Consider the following 14465-nt stretch of genomic DNA (forward strand, 5'->3'; position numbering starts at 1 on the left):
GTTGATTGTGCGTCCATGTTGCATACATACTTTGATGAGGGCTCATTGTAACACCCCTTACTAACCCCGCGGCAATTTAAAACAATTATTCAGAGTACATGAAATAAGGGTGCCACAATTCATAATAATTAAACATCATTCAGTCATGTCATGCATTCACTGAGGTAATCATCATAAATTAAAACGTTTCATGTTAACACAGCGGAAATTTATCAAAACGGACTAAGTTTAACATCTTTAAAACTTATCCTTCAAAACATCAAAACATAACTAGAGTCATAATCATAAACTTTAAACAATCGCGTCCCCAGTGTTACAACTATCAGAGCATGACACCTGACGCTATTAAAACACTGACTCATGAGCTAATCCTCACCGAGTCGAACAGCCGCTATCCTCAATCTGAAAATGACAACATGTAAGGGTGAGTCTCATCATAATTAACAAATGTTATAAGGTTATAAAGCAATAACACATCACAGTTGCATCACTCACCCAATTGTTTCATAAACAGACATTCAAAACAAGTCAAACAACAATCAACACACCATCAACATTTACAACACTGGAATACATCCAATCATGTTATAAATTATGCATATGTATGAACTGACACTATGCATGTGGTACCAACATCATCAAATGGGAATAACCCATGACCGATCCAACATCATTCAAGATACCGCCCTGCCAGCACAGATTCCACACAATGGGAATCATGCCCTTCACTGATCCAACACACCCTTATGGATACAGTATCATCAATGAACATGAATGAATGCAACATATACAACATACTTATACCATCATCATCATCATCATCATCATCATCATCAACATCAGCATCATCATTCAAGTATGTTCATATATATTAACATCATTCAATCACAATTCCATCATCATCATCATATACAAAACATACACGTATTTGCACCAATCATCATACTCAATAAGAATAGCATACATGTATTTTCATCATTCCAAAAACCAATCAATCATCATCATATAGATTATTCTATAAGGTTCGTTTAGCTTGAAACGGCGCATCAAACGGACCAACAGTTAAAAAGTTATGCATCTTTGAACTTTTAAAAATATCTCAAAACATCAACAGCACGCGGCGCCATCTCAGTTCGCAGCGCGAACTGAGTGTCCCAAAAATCCTTGGCTCTCTGCCAAGCTGTTCGCGGCGCAAACATCTACACGTGGCGCGAAGCAAGGAAAAGTTACGTCTTCGCGGCGCGAACACGGGTACGCGGCGCGGCCTGTGCGTATCACAAATTCCTGGCATTCTGTCCAACTGTTCGCGGCGCACCCTATGTGCGCGGCGCGAACCGGTAATTTCAGAAACCCCAACCTGCAGAAAACAGCATTCTACACATTCCAAACTCTCCCAATTCATACCAGTACAAACCTAGGGAAATAGAATGCTCAAACAACATGAAAAACACCTCATAATACATCAATCACGCATCAATTGAGGCCATAACAACATAGGTATCATGGATTCAAATATAAGGATCAAACATCACACAATTTGACTCAATCCCTAAACCTATCATATGACTCAATCGACCCGAACTCTACATCTATTCAGCATTATCAACCCCTAACCCGATAATAGATGATAATCAGATAAGTCCCCCCTTACCTTAGCCAAATTCTTGAACTCTTCCTCTTTCTCTGCTTCTGCACTTTCACGTTCTTCCTCTATTCTCCTCTTCTTCTCTTTTCACGTTCTTTCTCTAATTTCCTCCTTTTCCTTCTTTTATGAAAAATAATATAATTTAGTAAAAAGGCCTTGTGACTAACACCCCTCCTTTTACTAACACTACATCGGCCCAACTCTATTATTTTCCATAATTTTTAGAGAAATGCCAAATAATTCCAATAAAATAATTTAAATCCCAATTAAATTAAATTAAGGAAAATTACGGATGTTACAACTCTCCCCCACTAAAGAGTTTTCGTCCTCGAAAACATACCTCAAGCAAATAGTTCCGGATAGGAATCTTTCATTTGGCTTTCTAACTCCCAGGTGACGTTTCCATCAGCTGGTCCTCCCCAAGCTACTCTGACTAAAGCTATTTCCTTGCCCCGCAATTGCTTCAGTCTTCTATCTTCAATCCTCACAGGTAACGTTTCAACCGTTAAGTTGTCTTTAACCTGCACATCATCCACTTGGATCATGTGGGACGGATCTGAAATGTATTTCCTCAGTTGCGACACATGGAATACATCATGCAAGTTGGCAAGCATCGGCGGTAAAGCAATACGATATGCCACTTCTCCCACTCTTTCAGAAATTTGGAATGGTCCAATAAAACGCGGAGTCAACTTCTTTGACTTCAAAGCTCGACCAATACCCGTCATAGGAGTAACCTTCATAAACACATGATCTCCCTCTTGAAACTCAAGTGTCTTCCTCCTTTTATCATAATAACTCTTTTGACGACTCTGAGAAGCTTTCATCTTCTCTTGAATCATCTTAATCTTCTCCGTAGTCTGTTGTACAATTTCTGGTCCAATCACAGCACTCTCACCAGCTTCGTACCAACACAATGGAGTTCTACATCTCCTACCATACAATACCTCAAACGGAGCCATACCTATACTCGAATGAAAACTGTTGTTGTAGGTAAATTCAATCAAAGGCAGATAACTATGCCAAGCACCTCCTTTTTCTAACACACAAGCATGTAACAAATCTTCTAACGACTGAATTGTCCTCTCAGTCTGCCCATCCGTCTGCGGATGATAAGCAGAACTCAGTCTCAGCTTAGTACCCAAAGCCTTCTGCAAACCTTCCCAGAACTTAGACGTAAATCTCGGATCTCTGTCTGACACGATACTCGAAGGAATACCATGTAGACTGACTATCCTCTCAATATATAATTGAGCCAGCTTTTCCATCGGATAATCCATTCTTACTGGTATGAAATGTGCAGACTTCGTCAATCTGTCCACCACAACCCAGATAGCTTCACAATTCTTAACAGTTCTCGGCAAACCCGAAACAAAATCCATCGATATGCTATCCCATTTCCACTCAGGAATAAACATCGGTTGCATAAATCTAGATGGCTTCTGATGTTCAACCTTTGACTTCTGACAAGTCAAACAAGAATACACAAACTCAGCAATTTCTTTCTTCATTCCAGGCCACCAAAATAGCTTTCTCAAATCATGATACATCTTGGTAGCACCAGGATGAATACTTAATCCACTACGGTGTCCTTCTTCTAAAATACTCCTTCGAAGTTCAGCAACATCAGGAACACAAACTCTGTCTCCAAACCTCAGTATACCATTCTCGTCAACTCTGAATTCACCACTCTTGCCTTGATTAATCAAGGTCAACTTGTCGACTAATTCGACATCAGCCTTCTGGCCCTCTCTGATCTCTTCAAGAATACCATTGGTCAGCTTCAGCATTCCCAACTTAACACTAGTAGGAGTACCTTCACATACCAAACTCAAGTCTCTGAATTGTTCAATCAAATCCAATTCCTTCACCATTAGCATAGACATATGCAAAGTCTTCCTACTTAAAGCATCAGCAACTATGTTTGCCTTACCCGGATGGTAATTCAAACTAAAATCATAGTCTTTAAGGAATTCCAACCACCTTCTCTGCCTCATATTCAGTTCTTTCTGGTCAAAGAGATATTTCAGACTCTTATGATCACTGAACACCTCAAATCTCGAACCATACAGATAATGTCGCCACAATTTCAAAACAAACACTACTGCTGCCAACTCTAAATCGTGAGTCGGATAATTCCTTTCATGCACTTTGAGTTGTCTCGACGCGTACGCGACCACTTGTTGGTTCTGCATCAGTACACCACCTAAACCCATCAACGAAGCATCACAATAAACCACAAATGATTCTGTCGGATTCGGCAAAATCAAAATAGGAGCACTAGTCAACCTCTTCTTCAGCTCTTGGAATCCTTCCTCGCATTTTACATCCCAAATAAAAGCCTGACCCTTTCTGGTTAATTTAGTTAACGACAATGCTAACTTTGAAAACCCTTCAATGAACTTCCTGTAATAACCTGCCAGACCAAGAAAACTACGAATCTCTGACACTGATTTCGGCGCTTCCCACTGAGATACAGCCTCTATCTTAGTAGGATCGACAGCAATACCATTCTTAGAAATTACATGTCCAAGAAAACAGACCTCTGCTAACCAAAATTCACACATCGACAGTTTGGCAAAAAGTTGCTTCTCTTTTAACAACTCCAACATAATTCTGAGATGTTCCGCATGTTCTTCCTCACTCTTAGAATATATTAGGATATCATCTATAAACACCACCACGAACTTATCGAGATAAGGATGAAATATCCTATTCATATACTCCATAAATACACCAGGTGCGTTAGTAACTCCAAACGGCATTACCGAATACTCATAATGTCCATACCTTGTTCTGAAAGCGGTCTTCTGAATATCATCGTCTTTCACACGAATCTGGTGATACCCATACCTCAGATCAATCTTACTAAACACACATGCTCCAACCAGTTAATCCATCAAATCATCAATCCTCGGCAAGGGATACCGATTCTTGATAGTAACCTTGTTCAGTTGTCTGTAATCCACACACAACCTCATTGAACCCTCCTTCTTCTTCACTAGCAACACAGGTGCACCCCACGGGGAAACACTAGGACGAATGAACTTCTTCTCAAGTAATTCTTCCAACTGCTTCTTCAGTTCAGTCAACTCAGACGGTGACATACGATACGGTGCCATTGACACTGGACTAGTTCCTGGAATCAATTCAATGGAAAACTCTACTTCTCTTTCTGGCGGTAATTCATTCACTTCTTCCGGAAAAACTTCTGGAAACTCACATACCACTGGTAGTTCGCTACTTACTACTCTTTCCTTCGAATTTGTCAATGCAAATAACATAAACACTGTTGCACCATCCTTGATAGCTTCATCCACTTGTCTAGCCGTCATCTCCAGATCATCAGAATGAACTTCTTCAGGAAAGATTACTGTCTTCGAAAAACAGTTGATGTGAACACTGTTAAATTCTAACCAGTTCATCCCCAGGATTACATCAAGTTGTTTCAACGGAAGGCACACTAAGTCCATCCCGAATTCTCTACCAAAAATGTCAACCGGACAATTCAAGCATGCAGACGAAGTAGTTACTGAACCCGACGCCGGAGTATCAATAACCATACTTCCATTTATTTCAGATATTTCCAAATTCAACCTCTTAGCACAATCCAAAGAAATAAAAGAATGAGTTGCTCCAGTATCAATAATCGCAACTAAAGGTGTGCCATGAATAAAACACGTACCTTTAATTAGTCTATCCTCTGGAGTGGTTTCTGATCCAGACAAAGTAAAGACCTTTCCTCCAGCTTGGTTCTTCTTCGGTTTAGGACACTGTGGGCTAATGTGACCCTCTTCACCACAATTGTAACAAGTCACAATCTTCTTCTTACAATCAGCGGCAACATGACCCACTTCTTCACACTTGAAGCACTTCTTCTGATTCAGCTTGCACTCATTCCTACGGTGCCCGACCTCACCACAGTTATAGCACCTGACAAAAGCACTGGAGTCTCCCCCACTAGGCTTCTTCCAACCACCAGTCTTTGGATTACCTATACCATATGGATTACCCTTATCCATAGGCTTCTTCCCTTTTCTATCAACTAACTCGCGAGAGTGAGATGACTTCAGCTTGAGATTATCTTCCTCGAAGATCCTACTACAGTCCACCAAGTCTACAAATCTCCAGATTCTCTGATATCTGATACCCTACTTAATCTCATCACGGAGACCGTTCTCGAACTTGATGCATTTCGAGAATTCACTAGCTTCATCGTTGTTGTAGTGAACGTAGTACTTCGCCAACTCAACGAACTTCGAAGCATACTCTGGTACTGTCATGCTACCTTGAACTAGTTCCGGAAATTCAATTTCCTTTCGACCTCTTACGTCTTCAGGAAAGTACCTTCTCAAAAATTCCCTCTTGAACACAGCCCAAGAAATAGCCACACCATCAGTTTCCAGTTCAGTCCTGGTGGCCATCCACCAATCGTCAGCTTCTTTAGACAACATGTGAGTACCATATCTCACCTTCAGATCCTCAGCACAATCGATGACTCTGAAGATTCTCTCGATCTCCTTAAGCCACTTCTGAGCACCTTCAGGATCATGCGTGCCCTTGAACAATGGAGGATTGTTCCTCTGAAAACTGTTCAGCTGCCTGTCAGCGTCAATCGCAGCTCCATTGGCATTTCCTCCCAATACACCAGCAATCATGCCCAGGGCCTCAGCGATAGCATCATCGTTTCTTCCTCCTCTTCCAGTCATTGTTATGCTTAAATAACAACCAATTTAATCAGAACAGAAGTATCGACAGTTAACTCTTACTAGTCGCATACACAGGAAAACAAAACTGACACTAAGACTCTGGTCATAACGACCGACTATGCTCTGATACCACTATTGTAACACCCCTTACTAACCCCGCGGCAATTTAAAACAATTATTTAGAGTACATGAAATAAGGGTGCCATAATTCATAATAATTAAACATCATTCAGTCATGTCATGCATTCACTGAGGTAATCATCATAAATTAAAACGTTTCATGTTAACACAGCGGAAATTTATCAAAACGGACTAAGTTTAACATCTTTAAAACTTATCCTTCAAAACATCAAAACATAACTAGAGTCATAATCATAAACTCTAAACAATCGCGTCCCCAGTGTTACAACTATCAGAGCATGACACCTGACGCTACTAAAACACTGACTCATGAGCTAATCCTCACCGAGTCGAACAGCCGCTATCCTCAATCTGAAAATGACAACATGTAAGGGTGAGTCTCATCATAATTAACAAATGTTATAAGGTTATAAAGCAATAACACATCACAGTTGCATCACTCACCCAATTGTTTCATAAACAGACATTCAAAACAAGTCAAACAACAATCAACACACCATCAACATTTACAACACTGGAATACATCCAATCATGTTATAAATTATGCATATGTATGAACTGACACTATGCATGTGGTACCAACATCATCAAATGGGAATAACCCATGACCGATCCAACATCATTCAAGATACGGCCCTGCCAGCACATATTCCACACAATGGGAATCATGCCCTTCACTGATCCAACACACCCTTATGGATACAGTATCATCAATGAACATGAATGAATGCAACATATACAACATACTTATACCATCATCATCATCATCAATATCATCATCATCATTCAAGTATGTTCATATATATTAACATCATTCAATCACAATTCCATCATCATCATATACAAAACATACACATATTTGCACCAATCATCATACTCAATAAGAATAGCATACATGTATTTTCATCATTCCAAAAACCAATCAATCATCATCATATAGATTATTCTATAAGGTTCGTTTAGCTTGAAACGGCGCATCAAACGGACCAACAGTTAAAAAGTTATGCATCTTTGAACTTTTAAAAATATCTCAAAACATCAACAGCACGCGGCGTGAACTGAGTGTCCCAAAAATCCTTGGCTCTCTGCCAAGCTGTTCGCGGCGCAAAATCTACACGCGGCGCGAAGCGAGGAAAAGTTACGCCTTCGCGGCGCGAACACGGGTACGCGGCGCGGCCTGTGCGTATCACAAATTCCTGGCATTCTGTCCAACTGTTCGCGGCGCACCCTATGTACGCGGCGCGAACCGGTAATTTCAGAAACCCCAACCTGCAGAAAACAGCATTCTACACATTCCAAACTCTCCCAATTCATACCAGTACGAACCTAGGAAAATAGAATGCTCAAACAACACGAAAAACACCTCATAATACATCAATCACGCATCAATTGAGGCCATAACAACATAGGTATCATGGATTCAAATATAAGGATCAAACATCACACAATTTGACTCAATCCCTAAACCTATCATATGACTCAATCGACCCGAATTCTACATCTATTTAGCATTATCAACCCCTAACCCGATAATAGATGATAATCAGATAAGTCCCCCCTTACCTTAGCCAAATTCTTGAACTCTTCCTCTTTCTCTGCTTCTGCACTTTCACGTTCTTCCTCTATTCTCCTCTTCTTCTCTTTTCACGTTCTTTCTCTAATTTCCTCCTTTTCCTTCTTTTATGAAAAATAATATAATTTAGTAAAAAGGCCTTGTGACTAACACCCCTCCTTTTACTAACACTACATCGGCCCAACGCTATTATTTTCCATAATTTTTAGAGAAATGCCAAATAATTCCAATAAAATAATTTAAATCCCAATTAAATTAAATTAAGGAAAATTACGGATGTTACACTCATGCTCTGTTGCGGAAGGATTAGGCCTTGTTGTTGAGGGCTTATGCTCTGATGTTGAAGGCTTATGCCTTGTTGTTGCCCTTTTAACTGGCATTATGATGGGGGCTTATGTTCCGTTGGTACCACATGCATATAGTTGTCGTTGGTCACATTGCATTTCATATATTTGAATGTCGATGTTGTGAATAATATTGTTGATGTGGTTGTATGTGAGAATTGTTGTGTGAAATATACAACTTTTTATATGTGTGAATACTACTACTTAGCATGTGATATTCACCGTGTATTTATTGAATGTAATTCTCACCCCTCTTCCGTTGTTGTGTCTGTGCTTCTTCGGGAGTACAGATATTCAGGTACCTAAGTAGTGCTTGGATGTTGAGTGTTGCTTGATCGAGTCTTAGGAGTCGCTCTGATACGTAACACGGGATTGAGAATTTGTTATGTTTTACTTTGTTTAACTTGTTACGTATCTTACCTTTATATTTTGTTGGACTACGAAATTTTGTGGAGGATATTGCTATTTTACGCCGTAGTGCTATGAAACTGAATATTTGATATTTCCGCTGTGTAAGCAATTCTTTTTAATAACTGAAGTATTAAAATGAACTTAAATGTTATGAGTTTTTGGAAGATGTGACATCCTACTAGTATACTCTGATATAAACTATGTATTTTTATTATATATATATCTAAGTTGGGAAAGTGGGGTGTTACAATTGGTATCAGAGCAAGTCGGTCCGTCCGGCCAGGTTGTTGAGTCCGTAGAGTCGTGTTGTGTGTATGCGATATCTGTGTGAAAACACTATCGGTACTTCTTTTGTCTTACTTCTAACTTTGCAGGAGGATGAGTCTGAAATAAGTGGGGGATAAGCTTTTGCTTCTCTGAGATGTTGCGTGTGGAGTTGACGTTGGTGCGTGGTTGAACTCTATTGTAGTTGGTAAAGACGGTTTATACCCCATCATGGTTTTCAGATGTCTATTAACAAATTGAGGAACTGATCACCCTCAATCTCTTGTTGATAGCATACGAGATTATGTTGGATGGGATAGACGTGTCTTTCGGCTTAAATTGTGGGATCAGAGGATGATTGTAGTTGAGCCAAGTGCTTACGGATTGTTCTGATGAATAGATGCAGATTCTTGTCTAGAAGGAATAGTCGTTAAACGGTTGGGATAAGTCTAAGAAGATGAAGCTCAGATAGTTGGATGTTTTCAAGACTGCGTATTATTCGTAGAGTTAGTCGTGTGGAATTATTATGAAGCGTGATGTTATCATTTGAGAATGGTGGAGTGTTGTAGAGTTTAGTCATTGGAATTTTATATATGATTGTTGAAGGTTGCGGGTGTGTTGAACAGGTCATGTCGAGACTCGAGGATATAAAGAAAATTATGAAAAGGAATGTAATCTTGGCATCATGAAAGATGGAGATGTTGATAAGTAACAGGTGATTCTAGTTATAAGGAGGTTGTGGAAGGGAGCATTGAGTTGTGAAGCGTGGGAAACAATGATGTTGATGGAGGAGAGATGGATAGATTCATAAAGTCGTTTAGATACTAACGTTGGAGATGAGAAGTGAGTTTTTGGGAATTTGGGGAAGAATTGATCGGAATGAAACTGTGTTCTTATGTTCCCAATAGTTCCTAATATGTATAACCAAGTTAAAATAAGAGTTTGGGGGAATCAAAGATGAGCTCTGGTTGGGTTTTGAGTCAACTAGATGTCAAACCCGTAACTATGTTATGGATGATTTTTGAAAACTTCGAAAATTCATAACTTGAGTTTCGAGTATCCGTTTTGGGTGTCGTTCGAGGCGTTGGAAAGCTAGCGCAACAAACTTTTTGATAAAAATATGTTCCATGGAATTGAATGATTATTTTCTGTTTAAATGGATTGGATGTTTTTGGAAGGTTTATACGGTGCTTTGGTATGATCGAAAATGCGGATGCCATTGTCGTTGCATTGTGGGTGCAGCGGTGTGATGTTTTGACTTCATGAGATTTCATGTATGTTATTATTGGGATTTGAGGAGTGAATTAAGATTGATGTAGCAATGTTTGGTAGAGTTGCATCCGTACACATCAAGGATAATGCGATAGACGTTATGATACTGGTCGCATGTGTTGATTCAGGTGATTGTTGGGAGTTAAGTTCAAGATTGTAAAAAAAAAATAAAGATGTTGTGAAAGGATGTGAGAAAATGTTTTAATGTGTGTTTCCTTGAGTAGAGAAGTGATGTGATGAGAGTCACTGTGATAGACATGTTTATTTCATGCACAGAGACATGCACTTGGAGGATTTCGAATTATGAGATCAGATAGGTATGTTGGTATAAGAATTGTATGTGTGAAGTCGTGAATTTGAATTGTTTTGGATAAGACCAAAGGATTTGAGACCGGGTTAATGAATCGATTACTTGGTATGTTGTTTAGTGAGAACAAATTAAGGATGGATATCGTTGGATTTTGAGTTAACTAGAATAACATTCTGAAGGTTGAAACTGCTAGTGTAGAGGTGATGAAGATGTATTATAATTTGATGAACTATTATTTCGACGGTTGAATGTGATGGAGAAAGTTAATGGGTAGTATATCAGCAAGGTTATGAAAGTTGTAATATTCTGTAGAGTATTGTGTTCGATTGAAATACGGGATTTATAATTGACGTTTTGGTAAGGAGCACAGATTGTATTAGTACTAAGTCGAATGAAATTTTCTTATGAACCGTAGACAGATGATCTAAAAAAGAGAGTTATTTAATCCCTGGAGGGATTATTGAAAGTTTGGGTGCATAGACGAAGGAGTGCTTGAGATAGGCATTAGTAGTTGATTGAAATAAGTGAGAGATTTTCCCATTCGATGTGTTGGAATGGTCGTTTATGATACTTTGTATATTAAGAAGTGTAGAAATCGTGATGTGGTTTAACTCTGATGAGAGCATTGTATTCAAACTTTGGAATTTCGGTAGATGGCTAAAACAAGAAAGTTACCTTAATAAGGGTAGTGTATGTTTGGCCTTTTGGCAAGGGTTGGATTTGAAGGCGTGAGGAGTGGATGAGAGAGTTGTATCTGGACTCGTTTCTGTTGGTGCGTTTTCGAGGACGAAAACATTCTAAGTGGGGGAGAGTTATAACGCCCCGAACTTAATTAGTTATTTAATTAAATCAGTTAAGGAATTATTTTATTGAAATGGTCGAAGTTGAGATTCGTCAGTATTATTATAAGAGGTGTATTGGATTGTTTCGTCGTTTGGAGTTTTGAGTTTAAGTTGGATTAATTAGTCAGTTAACCGGAGAATAGATATTAGAAATAATACTAGTTATATTTTATTCTTAATTATTTTGTGGTGTGTTTGTGTATTATTTGGCATGATGCGACATTATTATTAGTTTAGTAATTAGCTATAATATAATAATATGGATAATTAGTTAATTGTGCCAAGTGTGTGATTAGTAACTGGGAGGGTGTGTAGTAAGCCCATTAGAAATATTAAGGATTAGTATGAGATTAATAAAATAAAGAAAATAGAAGGAATATGGAAGTTTTTGGCTAAATTGTGAAGAACGTAGAAACAGAGAAAGAGGCTAGGGCAAGAGAGAAGGAAGACTTCCACCATTGTTGAAGGATCAAAGCTCAAACCTAAGGTAAGGGGGGAGAATGGGTTCTTTAAATGGTGATTAAAACATAAGAGGGTAGTGAGGGTTCCTTCCCCTCTTTAGGTTTCATAATTGATAAGTTTGATTTCTTCTTGATGTGTGAATTGATTTGATTTGTATGTTGTTCTTCTTGACTAATGATACTGTATGATTCTGGACAAAATTCTGGTTTAAATTGATGAATTATGTTGTGGATTTGGAAGTTAGTTGAATTGTGGTTATGTTCATATAAGAAATTGAATCTGAATGTATAACTGTCCCATTTGATGAGTAGAAATTGAGTTGTTATCATGTAAAATTGATGTAGAATAATAGGTTAAAGAATCTAGATGAAAGGCATGAGATAATAGGTGAAAATGTGTTATTTTGGACTTGAAATCGTAGCCTGTTATGAGTGAAAATGAGTGGAAAACGGATTGGTGGAAAATTGCATATTTTTGGAGAAATACTGGTGATTTGCGTATGGAATTGAGTCATACGCGTATGGGATAAGGCCATACGCGTCTGGGCGTGTTGATACTCGTATGGAAATTTTCAATGGAAATTAGTTCTGCTGATACGCGTATGGGATGGCTGATACGCGTATGAGTTTGGGTGATACTCGTATGGGAGGTGCCATACTCGTATGGCTGCTGTGTGTTAAAATTCTGTCTTGTGATTTTCTTCGAAATGTTCAATGATGCGTAACTTTTGATATGTAACTTCGTTTTTAGTGTCGTTTCGAGTATGATGAACCTTATGAGATAACCTATGTGTAAATGATAAAATGAGGTGTAACCTTCAATTAATTTTGAATCATGATTGTATTGCTCGACGAATGATGTATTGTACATATATGTTATAATGATGAACTAGTAAGCCGTTAAATAAGTTTGGGTAACCGAATTATGTGGTTTGTTGACTAATGGTGTTTTTGTGATACGTTGTTGATTTATGATGTCGTCGATTTGTTGATATGAGTTGTAGGCCGATGGTCAGAGTTGATTGGTTTGAGTTGATTCGTCTTGATGTATGGACATTTTGAGTTGTAGGTTGTGTGACCAATGTCGATGTTGTTGAAGGCTTATGCCTTGTATGATATAATTGTTGTTGATTGTGCGTCCATGTTGCATACATACTTTGATGAGGGCTCATGCTCTGTTGCGGAAGGCTTAGGCCTTGTTGTTGAGGGCTTATGCTCTGATGCTGAAGGCTTATGCGTTGTTGTTGCCCTTTTAACTGGCATTATGATGGGGCTTTATGCTCCGTTGGTACCACATGCATATAGTTGTCGTTGGTCGCATTGCATTTCATATATTTGAATGTCGATGTTGTGAATAATATTGTTGACGTGGTTGTATGTGAGAATTAGTGTGTGAAATATATAACTTTTTATATGTGTGAATACTACTTTTTAGCATGTGATATTCACCGTGTATTTATTGAACGTAATTCTCACCCCTCTCCTGTTGTTGTGTCTGTGCTTCTTAGGGAGTACAGATATTCAGGTACCTGAGTAGTTCTTGGATGTTGAGTGTTGCTTGATCGAGTCTTAGGAGTCGCTCTGATACGTAACACGGGATTGGGAATTTGTTATGTTTTACTTTGTTTAACTTGTTACGTATCTTACCTTTATATTTTGTTGGACTACGAAATTTTGTGGAGGATATTGCTATTTTATGCCGTACTGCTATGAAACTGAATATTTGATATTTCCGTTGTGTAAGCAATTATTTTATAATAAATGAAGTAATAAAATGAACTTAAATGTTATGAGTTTTTTGGAAGATGTGACATCCTACTGGTATACTCTGATATAAATTATGTATTTTTATTATATATATCTAAGTTGGGAAAGTGGGGTGTTACATCTTGCATCATTTTAATTTCGTTAAAACCTTTAGTGTTCATTCTTTATCTTTATCAAGCCTGTGAAAACCTTCCATAGAGATGAAGAACGTCTTGAATTTCTTTATGAACAAAGGCATGTATTCTCTAGGCTAGCTCCTTTTGATTTCATTTTCGAACAGAGCATCTTATTTCAAGGATTGTCAAAATACCTGGATACGATGCATGGGCCTATTTATCCCATTTTGGTCAAAGAGTTTTGGAAGTATGTCACTGTTGTTAAAAGTGGTGACACTATCTCCTCAACTATCTTTTGGACTCCCTTCGTGATAAATCCTTTGTGTATCTCTGCACCCATTTGTTATCCCTTATCTGGCACTATTGTTGAAAAGTTTCATACCAGGTATTCTCAAGAAGAAAGGCTCAGTACCAATGACACCTCCAAAGATTATACACCAACTAATTCTAAAACTCTTCTTCCCGTTGCTGGTGTATGGTTTAAGTTTATTCTGAATAACTTAAGGCAAAGAAAGTTTCATGTGGGCACTCTAGAATTTGATGACAGAGTTCTCATTTACTTTCTCATGAATAATGTTAAAATCAATCTTCCTTAGACCATCTTCAAATA

The sequence above is a fragment of the Vicia villosa genome, linkage group LG3 (assembly GCF_029867415.1).
Source record: "Vicia villosa cultivar HV-30 ecotype Madison, WI linkage group LG3, Vvil1.0, whole genome shotgun sequence".
Classification (NCBI taxonomy): Eukaryota; Viridiplantae; Streptophyta; class Magnoliopsida; order Fabales; family Fabaceae; genus Vicia; species Vicia villosa.